This window comes from Aotus nancymaae, unplaced genomic scaffold (genome assembly GCF_030222135.1).
Source record: "Aotus nancymaae isolate 86718 unplaced genomic scaffold, 86718_ANA_hifiasm-v0.15.2.pri h1tg000011l, whole genome shotgun sequence".
In the NCBI taxonomy this organism is placed as follows: domain Eukaryota; kingdom Metazoa; phylum Chordata; class Mammalia; order Primates; family Aotidae; genus Aotus; species Aotus nancymaae.
Window position 1 is genome coordinate 82,642,336 of NW_026988422.1, and position 11,544 is coordinate 82,653,879.

Below are 11,544 nucleotides of genomic sequence, written 5' to 3' on the forward strand. Positions count from 1 at the left end.
CTTATTCTAACTTGTGAGGAAACTGCAGTGGAGGAACCAAGCAAATCATATTTATGTACATATTAATAAGGCTCCCAAGGTGGTCCTTATCTCTTTCCTTACAGTTCTAGAATCTTTAGCAGCTATCAAATCCAGAGGCATAAAAAGACAAAAGAGGCCTTTTGGGCTTTCTGCCATATCTTCTAGAATTATTTTATGTCATTTCTGAAAATTACAGCAAATTTCTGAGCGCCATAAGCACTCAATTAAAGCTTTGCTGGATTTGGAGGAGTTCTTCTCGTTGTCACCCGATAACAGAGTCAGGACCGCAAAGCTTGCCTTTCAACAGTTGTTTGGCTGATTCTTTTTGTGTACTGAATTTAACAACATTGCTTTTGTTAAAACATGACATCATTTGCACCTTATTTTTTTTCTGCAAGTAATACCTGGCCTTGATACAGGAGTACATTTCCGACTGTTGTTTAACTGCATGCAACATAGGTAGGCTGGAGGAAACAGGCATCATTACCTGCTGCCTTTATATCTGCAGCCTCCGAGGGGTTAAATCAAATTCACTGTTCCTGATGAACACTGTTCATGTATTATTTTCCTTAAAAAATACTTACCCAGCTCCCCGTATATGAAAAGGACTCACACCCACATTGAATGTTCCTAGCTCTGTCCCTGTCATCAGAAATGATATTGAATGGCTCAGTACTAGGGGATCTGGAACTATTTCTACAGCTTTCTCACCTCATTTGGAATTTTCTTGTCTTGCTAATTTTAATTCTTTAGTTGAGTCATCAATTCAAATTTGGTAGGGACTGGCATCACCCAGTTGGTCGACTTGGGGAAACATTGTTCATGAAGATGATCAGAATGCACCAAATTCCACCCCCACCCCTCACATATACAGAGATCCGAGTGGCTGTGGTGTGAGTGCATGTGTGTGTGTGTGTGTGTGTGTGTTATGCAAAAGGGTCTCTCTGCTGCTTTCTCTTTTGTCACTGAGTCTTCAAATTGTGTAACTGAAACCGCAAGGAAGACCATTTTCCTGAAGATGCTGAGAGCTCTGTTTTGAAGACCCACACACATCCATGAGTTTGAATTCAGTGGTCTAGTGACCATCCATCTGCCCTGTGTAAAGCACAGACAAGGGAAAAAAAAAAAGAGAAAGAGAGAGTTAAAGTGGTTCAAACGAGGGATTCAGAAGGGAATTTTCAGTTCCGACCCTGGCTGTCAGCCTCTGTCGTCCAGAGCTAGCAACAATGAGGTATCTGGTGATAGGAAATGGGGAAGACTGGGGATGGAAGCAGTAATGATCACCTTCCTAACAAGGGTTTTATGAGGCTGTGAGGATTAATTAGTTTGTATCCTTAAGCAGTTTGAGAAAGATGAAGTTTCAGTAAATGCTAAGCTGGAGTTGTAGACATCTGACTCAGTAGAGAGGGCTCCCCCACCCCCAAGCCCAGGCTCTGAAAACTCCTATCTGTGCTGTGATGCACTACAAAGGAAGTGAGGGGGAAGCACTCACTTATGGAAGAACAGAGAAGGAGAGAGAGACATGAGTCAGGCTAGCATCCCTCTGACAGGCTCAGCTAATGAGTATGCTGCAATGGGTGCGCTCACCAAAAAACAAAAATGAAAACCAGCCAACACCTTGTTTCAGATATGCCTTCCAGAGCTGGGAAAGCAAGAGAACTCTGGGAGACCTCATCTGTTGTTTTGTCATTTTAGAAACAGCCACGGATGCTTTCGAGTGAATTCAACAAAGGTAGTTTGTATCCTAGAAAACACGTAAGTGGTTTCTCTCTATTTAATAGAGAAGGGTTAAGGTTGCAAGCTAACAAACAAGGCTCTACACCGCAAAGTTTTAACTGCAGGCACATTATTGAAGATGAAATCATATTTCTATAGTATGTGGAAGTTATGAAAGTTGTTCTATTATGTACATATTAAAACATTGCCTCTGCTTGAAGATGCATTTCAGCTCAATTTACAAGGCAGACAATTTGCTACAACAAAAGATAATTAATGCTACCCAGGGAAAACCGAGACACTGGATTGCTGTGCATTCTGGTGTTAGTTTAATCTGGATCCTTTTATAAAACTGATTTCACTGTGGTTTCAAGCCTTTGGAATCACTGAAACAAGAATGGCTTCTATAATATGGATGTGGCAATAACATTTCCCATTTGAACTTGTGACAAAGCCCCTCTGCCTGCCTCACTCTCTCTCCCCAGCCTGCCCCCATCACACACACACACACACACACACACACACACACACACACCATGAAATGAACATTAACAGGAGCAAAAAAGACCATCTCTGACCTGTTCCCAGACCACACTGATGATCTGGATTCTAAATAAGGCAGATTTACAGTCAATTATTTTAAATCTGTATTTGGACCTCCAGATTCAAACGGGTAGATTCATCAGCTGTTGGGATTTAGCACCGGCATCTGCAGTTTCATTATTTGTATCTGCTTAACAGGAACAATTAGAGACTGAAGAGAGGACGCCTGTTTGGGGACCGGTTCGGTATTGTACCCAGACCACACATTCCGGCGGGGAAGGAACGCAGTAATGTATAAAGCATTAGTGGATTTAACGCTCTGCGTTGTGCTTGGGGAATCGAATTGTTGATGTTTCTGGCAAGAACTCATACTCCAATTGAAATCTATCAAACACCTTAATTAGCTCCGGGTACCTAAATGTACCCAACCCAGAGGCAAGTTGGAAAGCAGCAGAAGGAAAGGGCAGGGGCTGGCACAGAGGTGGCACGGGCCTCCCTGGGTACCCCCAGCACCCCGTGGCCTCACTTTCCAGAGCAGAATACATGGGCCTTGGTGGAAAGTCAGACGAGTTGCAGCTCTCACCACAGCAGCCACGGGGATGTGATTGAAGGTGTTTGGATGGTCTGACCGGTGTTGGCTAAGGGGATGAGAAGAGGCCACAGTGACACAAAGCTGTTGCCGATAATAACTGGAGCCTTTTTCTGAGCCAACCGTTCCACCTGGACCTCAGCACAAATTATTGTTTTCAATTACCACCTGTGTATTCCTTCCCATGCAACTTATTGATGTAAAATTACAGCTACGCCGGCATAAATAAGTTATGCTGCAGTTGTAAAATGGAAGAAATTTTGTTGTAGCAATTATGTTCAGCAAGATGACAAAATAAATTTCCAGAGCTGTGCCTGCAGTAACCTGGGGAATTTAAACCTCATAATTTCCATTCATTTCAGATAATTTGGAGTAATTTCTATATGTAATAACTTTGTAATGAAAAACACAGCGGTACTGAAGTGATTTCGCTCCGTTTTTTTCTCCTATGGTATACATGGCACAAAATAAATGATAAAAATAATATTTCCTTTTTATATGTGTGTGTGTTGAGTAATTCCTTCAGTAAAAGTCATAAACTAATACCCAGACTAAATCTCTGTCCACAAAATGAAAAATAAATTGAGTTAAAGGAAAAGGAAAGTACGAAGGGCTTTGGATGCTTTATTGTGACTTTACTGAATCGTTTTGTTCCCATGCTCCAACCCATCCCGAAGGGTTACACTTCCCAATTAAGGGGCAAATGCAGGGGAGCCCCTGATGGCCCAGAGGAGGTGGCAGGGGGACCCCCAAAGGCCAGGAAGCCCTCAGCAGATGGTGATTTCTCCCCAGAAGCATAAGACTCGTTCTCCTCTTGAGATGAGCATCTTTAACGGCTGCTTTCTCTGTGGTGGGAAAGGATCTGGCAGGCTGGACAGTGGTCATGTCAGTTCTGACATATTTCCTCTTTTAATTAAAGACAAGGCAAGGTGGAGCACCAGTGCCCTGCCCGACCTCTGACAGTGACACCTGCCACGGATGTACACAGCCCCCGAACGCCACGAGTTATTCATCGGAAGCTCCCAGTGAGCTGCGAGAAGGTGACAGGAATTACAGCCGTGGCATTAGCTCCCAGATCCATGCGATTACCTCTGCCACTGCCACAGCGCACATCAAGGGTTTCCTCTAAGTGAAAAATGGAGGCGTCGTTCCCTAAAAGCTGCCTGCTACTGGGAGTAATGGCCAGTGACTGTCAGCCCCCTCCCCACCGGCCATGAAGGCTGCCTGCTGCCTTGAACTAGAACGGCTCCCCTGCCCTGCAAACCGCGGCCTGCTACATGCTGCCAGGGGTGCCCATCTGGAGGCTCGGGCTTTGGCTGAGTCGGCTGGGAAAGGGCATTCATTTCTCAGGGTCCGTGTTCTCCCTGTCAGATGGGCTTCAGCGCTTCGTGGAAGCGGTGATGAGTGGATCTTAGCAAAGCACCTGGCCTGGTCTGCCACCATGTAGCAGTCTCATCATAACCACGGCCGTGATTTGTTCCCTCAACAACACACATGGACGGGACGCCTGCTGTATGCCAAGCACACCACGGGATACAGACAGGCCCAAAGACGGCAATGTTGTGAGGTGGTGCTCCCGGGGTTCCAGGTTCAGATAAACCTGAATCTGACACACCACCCCAGCTCCAAAGAACAGAGCAAGGGGAAACAAAAGTTGGCGACCCAGCTCTGCTATTAGAGTAGTAACAGCACAGCCCGTCACATGGACTTATGGCCGTGTGTCCCGAGTGCCGCGGGAGCAAAGCAGCGGGGCTCAAGGCTCCTGAGCGCGGATCGCAAAATTCTTCCAAGACCCTCAATGCCTGCTCATTCAAAAAGACATTCTGTCTAATTACATTGTTAGGCCGTTTATCTCACCGAATCCTGGGAAGAGGAAGACTTTTATCCCCCTTAGACAGGAAGCCTGAAGTCAGCCACCACGAGGCAGAGCGCAAATTGCCCCAGCTCTGTCTCTGTGTATAACCAATACACTGTCCTTTACCCAGGTTTGATTTCCAACCATCCTGCAAGCGAATAACAGACAGCTGGAAACATCACCAGATGTGGAACTAGAACAGCAAAGACAAAGTCAATGCCAGGTAGACATGGAGGAAGGAAGAGAATTACAGAGAAACAGCTTTGCAATAAGGAAACGGTATACTCGCTCAGTAGAAGAGAGTTTGTTTGTTTGTGATAGACAGCAAAGTCCAACAAGAAACACCATGGTTATGAAACCAGATAATTGAGGCAGCAAGAAATGGATGGAGAGAGTGGGGTAAGACAGAGTTTCTGCTAGTGAAATTTGAAACAGACAACTCATGTTGGGACAGCGTTTTAGTGTACACAGCCCTTTTGCTTCCCTGACTTGAGTGTGTCCTCCCAGCAGCCTGTGAGAAAAGCAGGACGGGGCACGCACAGCTTTGATGTACGCCTCCGAGACCACCAGGGTCAAGGTGCACCCGCTGCCAGCTCCAAGCCTTCGTGCGGTTTCTCTTCTCAGCATTGTAGGTCCTCCTCTATTACATCCAAGGCCTCTGGGAGGATCTCAGCAAATGAGCTCTCAGAAAGCCCCCAGCACAGGCCTGGCACAGAGGAGGCACTGAATAAATGATAGATATTATTATGGAGGCCTTATGCTCATGAAACAGGAGATTCACAGTCAACTCAATCTACAGCACACATGTCAACATTTCAGGAATGAAATGGGAAATCTCCCCCAGATTTCACTGGTGTACATAATCAACCAATACTGATGAAGCACCTTGTCTTGGTTCTGCCGTAACAAAATATTGAGACTGGGTAACGTATAAAGAATAAATATTGCCGGGTGCGGTGACTCATGCCTGTAATCCCAGCACTTTGGGAAGCCAAGGCAGGTGGATCACCTGAGGTCGGGAGTTCAACACCAGCCCGACCAACATGGTGAAACCCCATCTCTACAAAAATACAAAAATTAGCCAGGCATGATGGTGGGTGCCTGTAATCCCAACTACTTGGGAGGCTGAGGCAGGAGAATCACTTGAACCCAGGAGGTGGAGGTTGCGGTGAGCCAAGATCACGCCACTGCACTCCAGCCTGGGTGACAGAGCAAGACTCTGTCTAAAAAAAAAAAAATAGACATTGATTTCTCACATTTCTGGAGGTTGGCAAATGGAAGATCAAGATGTCAGAAGGTTCGGTGTCTGGTGAGGGCCCCAGACTTTGCTGCCAAGATAGTTACTTGTTGCCACATACTCCCAAGGGCACAAACACTGTATCCTCACATGGCAGAGGAGCAAACAGGCCTAAGCTAGTTCCCTCCAGCCCTTTCCTCCTAACCCACTCATGAGGGCAGAGCACCCATAACTCAATCACCTCCCCAAAGGCCCCACCTCTGACTATCACCACAGTGGAAATTGAGTTTCAATGTGAATTTTGGAGGGGACACATTTAAATCACAGCACACCTACTTTGTGCCAGGGACCAGGCTAACCTTTGCCAGTACCCAGAGGAAAACATTATAGTTGTTGTCTGCTGATGGCAGGTCACTTGGCTCTGAGCTTCTTGAAGCAGACAGTCCAGATCCTACCGTGTCTCCTGTGCCTGTGACAGGCACATAGGAGAGTATCAGTGCCTGAACCAGCTGGCCTCAGTACAAGACCTAACACAGGCAAACTAGAAAATCCATGGCCAGCCAGGTGCAGTGGCTCACACCTGCAACCCCAGCACTTTGGGAGGCTGAAGTGGGTGGATCACCTGGGGCCAGGAGTTCGAGACCAGCCTGGCCAACATGGTGAAACCCTGTCTCTACTAAAAATACAAAAATTAGCTGAGCGTGGTGGTGGACAGCTTGCTCACCAGCTACTCAGGAGGCTGAGGCAGGAGAATCGCTCGAACCCAGGAGGTAGAGGTTGTAGTGAGCTGAGATCTTGTCACTGAGCTCCAGCCTAGGCGACAAGAGCAAAACTCCATCTCAAAAAAAAAGAAAGAAAGAAAGAAATTAAAAATTAAAGGTTGTAGCAACTGAACCTTGTGGCTAATTATTCAGGGAGGAAATAATAGATTCCATATGAAAAAAAGACTGGAAGGAGATTCAGAAATAGCAGCAGCTATTGTGTGAGAATTATGGGACTGAGGGGGGGGCTTTTAAAATAACTTTGTTTCCCAAACCTCCTAGAATGTCATTAAAGACTTGCCGTACATTTGTTATGTTTTGTTTTTTAGATGGAGTCTCGCTCTGTCAGGCAGGCTGGAGTACAGTGGCAGTATCTCAGCTCACTGCCACCTCCACCTCCTAGGTTCAAGTGATTCTCCTGCCTCAGCCTCCCAAGTAGCTGAAACTACAAGTGCCTGCCACCACGCCCGGCTAATTTTTGTATTTTTAGTAGAGAAGGGGTTTCACCATGTTCGTCAGGCTGTTCTCGAACTCCTGACCTCAAGCGATCCTCCTGCCTTGGCCTCCCAAAGTGCTGGGATTACAGGCATGAGCCACCGTGCCCAGCCTCATACATTGTAATAAATAGTTTTGTAAAACTATTCTTTGTGAAAGAATCAAGGAGGCGATTGTCACGCTACGGTGTAAGACTGTCCTGGGTGCAGCGAGGTACGTGGGACGTGGTTGGATGAGACCTTCTTTAAGAAGCTGCCATGCTTTTTCCTTCCTTTCCTTCCGTCTGTGGGCCTCCATCACTGGGTCTGCACGCTAAGGCAAGGCTCTCTCACAGCGGCCAAACAGGCTGATTTTAAAGCTATCTCTGCTCACCCTGCTGGGGCTGGCTACCCAGCCTACCAGCTAAACAGAACCTGCTGGAACCTGGCCCTCCGTGGGCTTGGGAAGCAGCCTGGTTAGGCTCTCTGCTGGGTGCTCGAGGAGCGTGGAGCACTTTCCGACACTCACAGTGAAGAATGTCCTCTGGAAGCCTCCCCGCTCCCCACCTTCTGTCATCGGGGAGATAATTCATTTATGCAGCTTTCACAGAAGACTGACATTTTCGACTTTTTTAGCAGAATAAATTTATAAGGTAAATTAGGGGGTGGGAGCCCTAGTGTCCTAGGCAGATTCAAACTGGTAATTACAGAGGGCCTAATTATGTATTCACCACAGAGCCTTCTGGAACAGCAAAGGCTACAGGATGGCTCGTATTCTTCCTGAGAGGACCGTCTCCCCTGGAAGCTTCACAATCGGCCTTTGAGAGCGTGTGCTTCCAGCTCTGGGCCACGGCAGCAAAGCACCCTTGTCACCAGTACCTACGCCCTGATATCTGCAGAGAACATCCTGACCCCGGGCAGGGAGCCCCAATGTCCCCCAATAGTCATGAGGTCAAATATTCTTCAGACCAGGAGCCCTGACTTGGATAAAATAAACATCAAAAATTCAAGACAGGGTTTTGTTTTTGTCTTTTGGTTTTTGTTTTGAGATAGAGTCTTGCTCTGTCACCCAGGCTGGAGTGCAGTGGCACGGTCTCGGCTCACTGCAGCCTCCACTTCCCGGGTTCAAGCGATTCTCCTGCTTCAGCCTCCCAAGTAGCTGGGATTACAGGCGCCCACCACCACACCTGGCTAAGGACAGGGTTTTTAAAATCTGGCTCTGCCCCATTTTCCCCCAATCCCCCCCTCCGAGTTCTGCAGCTGTGGTACCAGAAGGATCATTTCCACAGCCTTCTCTCCCGCTTGGCTGGGAGCTCCTGGGGGCAGGAACTGTGTCCTTTGCTTGTGCATCTCACCAGAACTCAGCTTGGGATCTGGCCTCAGTGCAGTTGCTGAATAAAGGGAAATAATCGATAGTCAACAAAAATGCACAACGGCCCTAGGAAGAGAGAGCCTGAGCTTCGGCAGAGCCGAGCCGACTGACTGCCTTTCTCGCCCGACGCAGTGCCACGCAACGCCTGAACACACAGACACGTTTTAGACGAAAGCCCTCCTTTCTGCGGCCCATTCGCCCTCGTTTTCCAGTGCCCTCCCTGCTCCCAAAGCACCTCATGGTTCACCTGGTGACTACGCACTGCACTCTGCTGTGGGTCGAATCGTACCCCCCGCCATAATACGCTGGAGTCCTAAGCCCTGTATCCGTGAATGTGCATTGGGGTCTTTGCGAATGTAATCAGTTAAGATGAGGTCATCCTCGATTAAGGTGGGCCTTCCAAGCAATGACTGGTGTCCTCCTACAAAGACAGTCATGTGAATACAGCCATGTGAAGACATCCGGTGACAATGGAGGCAGGCACTGGACCCAGACAGCTGCCAGGAACACCAAAGAATGCTGGCAACCACCAGAAGCTAGGAAGAGGCAAGGAAGGATCTTCCCCGAGAGCCTGGAGGGGGAGCGTGGCCCTGAGACGGGGTGACTTCAGACTTCAAGCCTCACTGCTTGTCAGACAATAAGCACCTCTTGTTTGAAGCCACCCAGTTAGCAATACTTTGTTATGCCAACCCCAGGAAGTGAATGCGAGGTTCTGCTCTGTGCTAGACAATGAGCCGGGCCCAGGTGAGCAGAGCCGAGCTACCCAGACACAGACCCTGCCCTGGGGGCTCAGAGGCCACAGGCCTTTTCTACAAAGTCATAAAACACGGTGGAAATTACCCCCCAGGCCAGGCGCAGTTTCTCACACCTGCAATCCCAGCGCTTTAGGGTCAGGAGAACTTCCTGAGGCCAGGAGTTCAAGACCAACCTGGGCAACATTGTAAGATCCCATCTGTGCAAAAATTTGAAAAGAAAATTAGCCAAGCATACTGGCACAGGCCTGTAGTCTCAGCTACTTGGGAGGCTGAGGCAGGAGGATTATTTGAGCCCGTGAGTTCTGGGCTGCAGTGAGCTAATGATTGTATCATTGCACTCAAGACTGGGTGACAGACCCTGTCTTCAAAAATAAATAAATAAGGATTTCCCTGCATTTAATATCTGCAAAGAGAACGTTGACATGAACTGGTGACCCTCCTTGTCAGCCTCGGAAAAGAGCGATAATGACTGGACTGCGAATATCCTGAGGCCCAGACCACGGCTGGTTGAGCCTGAACTCCCACTCACAAGACCCTTGCCACCTTGTGTCCTAGCTTGGGACTTCGAAACTCTTCAGCCCCTGAAGTGCTAGCTTGGTATGTAGCTGGGTTTCATTTTCATTTTTGTGTTTAATAAATAAACACAGAATTAAAAACAAGAGAAACAATGAACTCACTCGCAGTACTAGATTACCGCACAAGGAAAAGGGAATTAGATAAAAGACACCTTTCTCTGGTGCTTGAGGAAAACCCTCCTGGACATAATAGGGTGAAGAAGCGCTGTTTTCACTCCTCCCCAAGCGCCCCACTAAATGAAATTATCTAGGCATCAGATCCCCCCCTGCTCCTGCAAGCGTTGGATGAGGAAGAAACGACCTTACCTTTCTGCCCCATGCAGCCTCTTAAGAAAGCTGAGGCCTGGGGCAGGACGGGTTCCTGCTTGGCTCTGCTGCCTTCGTTCCTGTGTGTGTGGCTGTGGGGGAGGTAAATTGAGAGTTCACACTTCTGCAAAGTGCTGGGTTCACGCCCAACCACAGGCTTCTGCAACTTTGACCAAAGGCACATATGGCAGGGTGGATGTGACCTCGCTCTTCACGGAATGGTCCCCCCAGGTGACTGAGCCTTCAGCGGGAGTGAAGCCACAGGGCAGGGCTCACAGAGAGCTGACGCAGACCCAGACTGTGCCCCTCTTATGCGCCAGGCTGGACATTCGACATCCACTCTTCCTAATCCCCGCCCCCCGCGCCCCCCACCACTGCCTGAGTTAGACATCGGCATCTCATTTTACAGGAGGGAAGCCAAGCTATGCAACTAGCTCCAGGCTGCACAGGCAGTAGCAGCACAGCCAGGGTTCAAAGTCGGGTTTTCCAATGACGCGGGTCCTGTTGTGTCCACCTCCTCATGTTAGGGTAACCCAGGCTGGGCCGCTGCACAACTCAATCTCTTTAAGAAGTTTACACAAGAAAGACTCACATGTCCTCTTTTGCTGTAGGCTGTTGGTGGCCCTCCTATCCCTCTAGCCACCCCTCGTGGCCTCCAGCGCCTCCATGGCAGGGGAAGAGGAAGACAGGGGAGTCCCACAGGCTCATAACTGCCTCAGCCCAGAAGTGACACCCATCACCTCTAGTCACAGCCCATTGGCCAGAGCCAGTCACATGAGTCCCCCCACCTCCAGGGAAGCTGGGAAATGTAGGCCAGCAGCCAAGTGTGGTTGGTTGGCCAGCCCATTGACACCAGGTCCAGAAAGGCATGTGTACAGTTACTCCGCGTTGACTGAAGGGGCCTTCACTAGAAATTTCTTCACCAGTCAATTTGGGAAGCAGGACCATGGCTCAACGGAAGTGCCCACACACCTGGTTTTGTTACATAACCATGCGCGGGATCTTATTCTGAGCTGACTGGGGTGTTTTTCCTCCATCCTCTGAAGTTCACTGCTGCCACTATTCCTTTATCCATCACTCACCGTGCTTGCTGCCATCACACTGAAGAAGCATGGGGCTTTCAAGGTGATACAGAAGTAATAATCTGGGAGAATTTATTCCTCGTTGTGCAACGTGCCCTCGGGAGCAAACAAACCTGCAGGAATTGGAAGTGAGCAGCTAGCTCCTCGGAAACAGAGGCTCACAGTTGGGGCCCCTCCGGTCCAGAAATGTGTCCACTTGACCTGCCAATCAAAAGAGATGTTGGAACTTTGGAAGGTGTGAGGTAGGTGTGTGGGATAA

General features: G+C 48.6%; 1 long non-coding RNA gene across 2 annotated transcripts; it reads right to left on the reverse strand.

The window, feature by feature from the left end:
- Positions 1-2,820: 2,820 nt before the first annotated feature.
- On the reverse strand, positions 2,821-10,882 carry LOC105730206 (uncharacterized). 2 transcript variants are annotated; one of them, XR_002479341.2, is made up of 4 exons: positions 10,796-10,882; positions 10,204-10,295; positions 8,465-8,988; positions 2,821-5,430 (listed from the first exon to the last, which is right to left on the reverse strand). It is a non-coding gene; the product is annotated as an uncharacterized LOC105730206 (long non-coding RNA). The 2 variants fall into 2 exon arrangements; XR_001110428.3 differs by lacking the exon at positions 2,821-5,430 and having other exon boundaries at positions 7,372-8,988.
- Between the last annotated feature and the right edge of the window lie 662 nt (positions 10,883-11,544).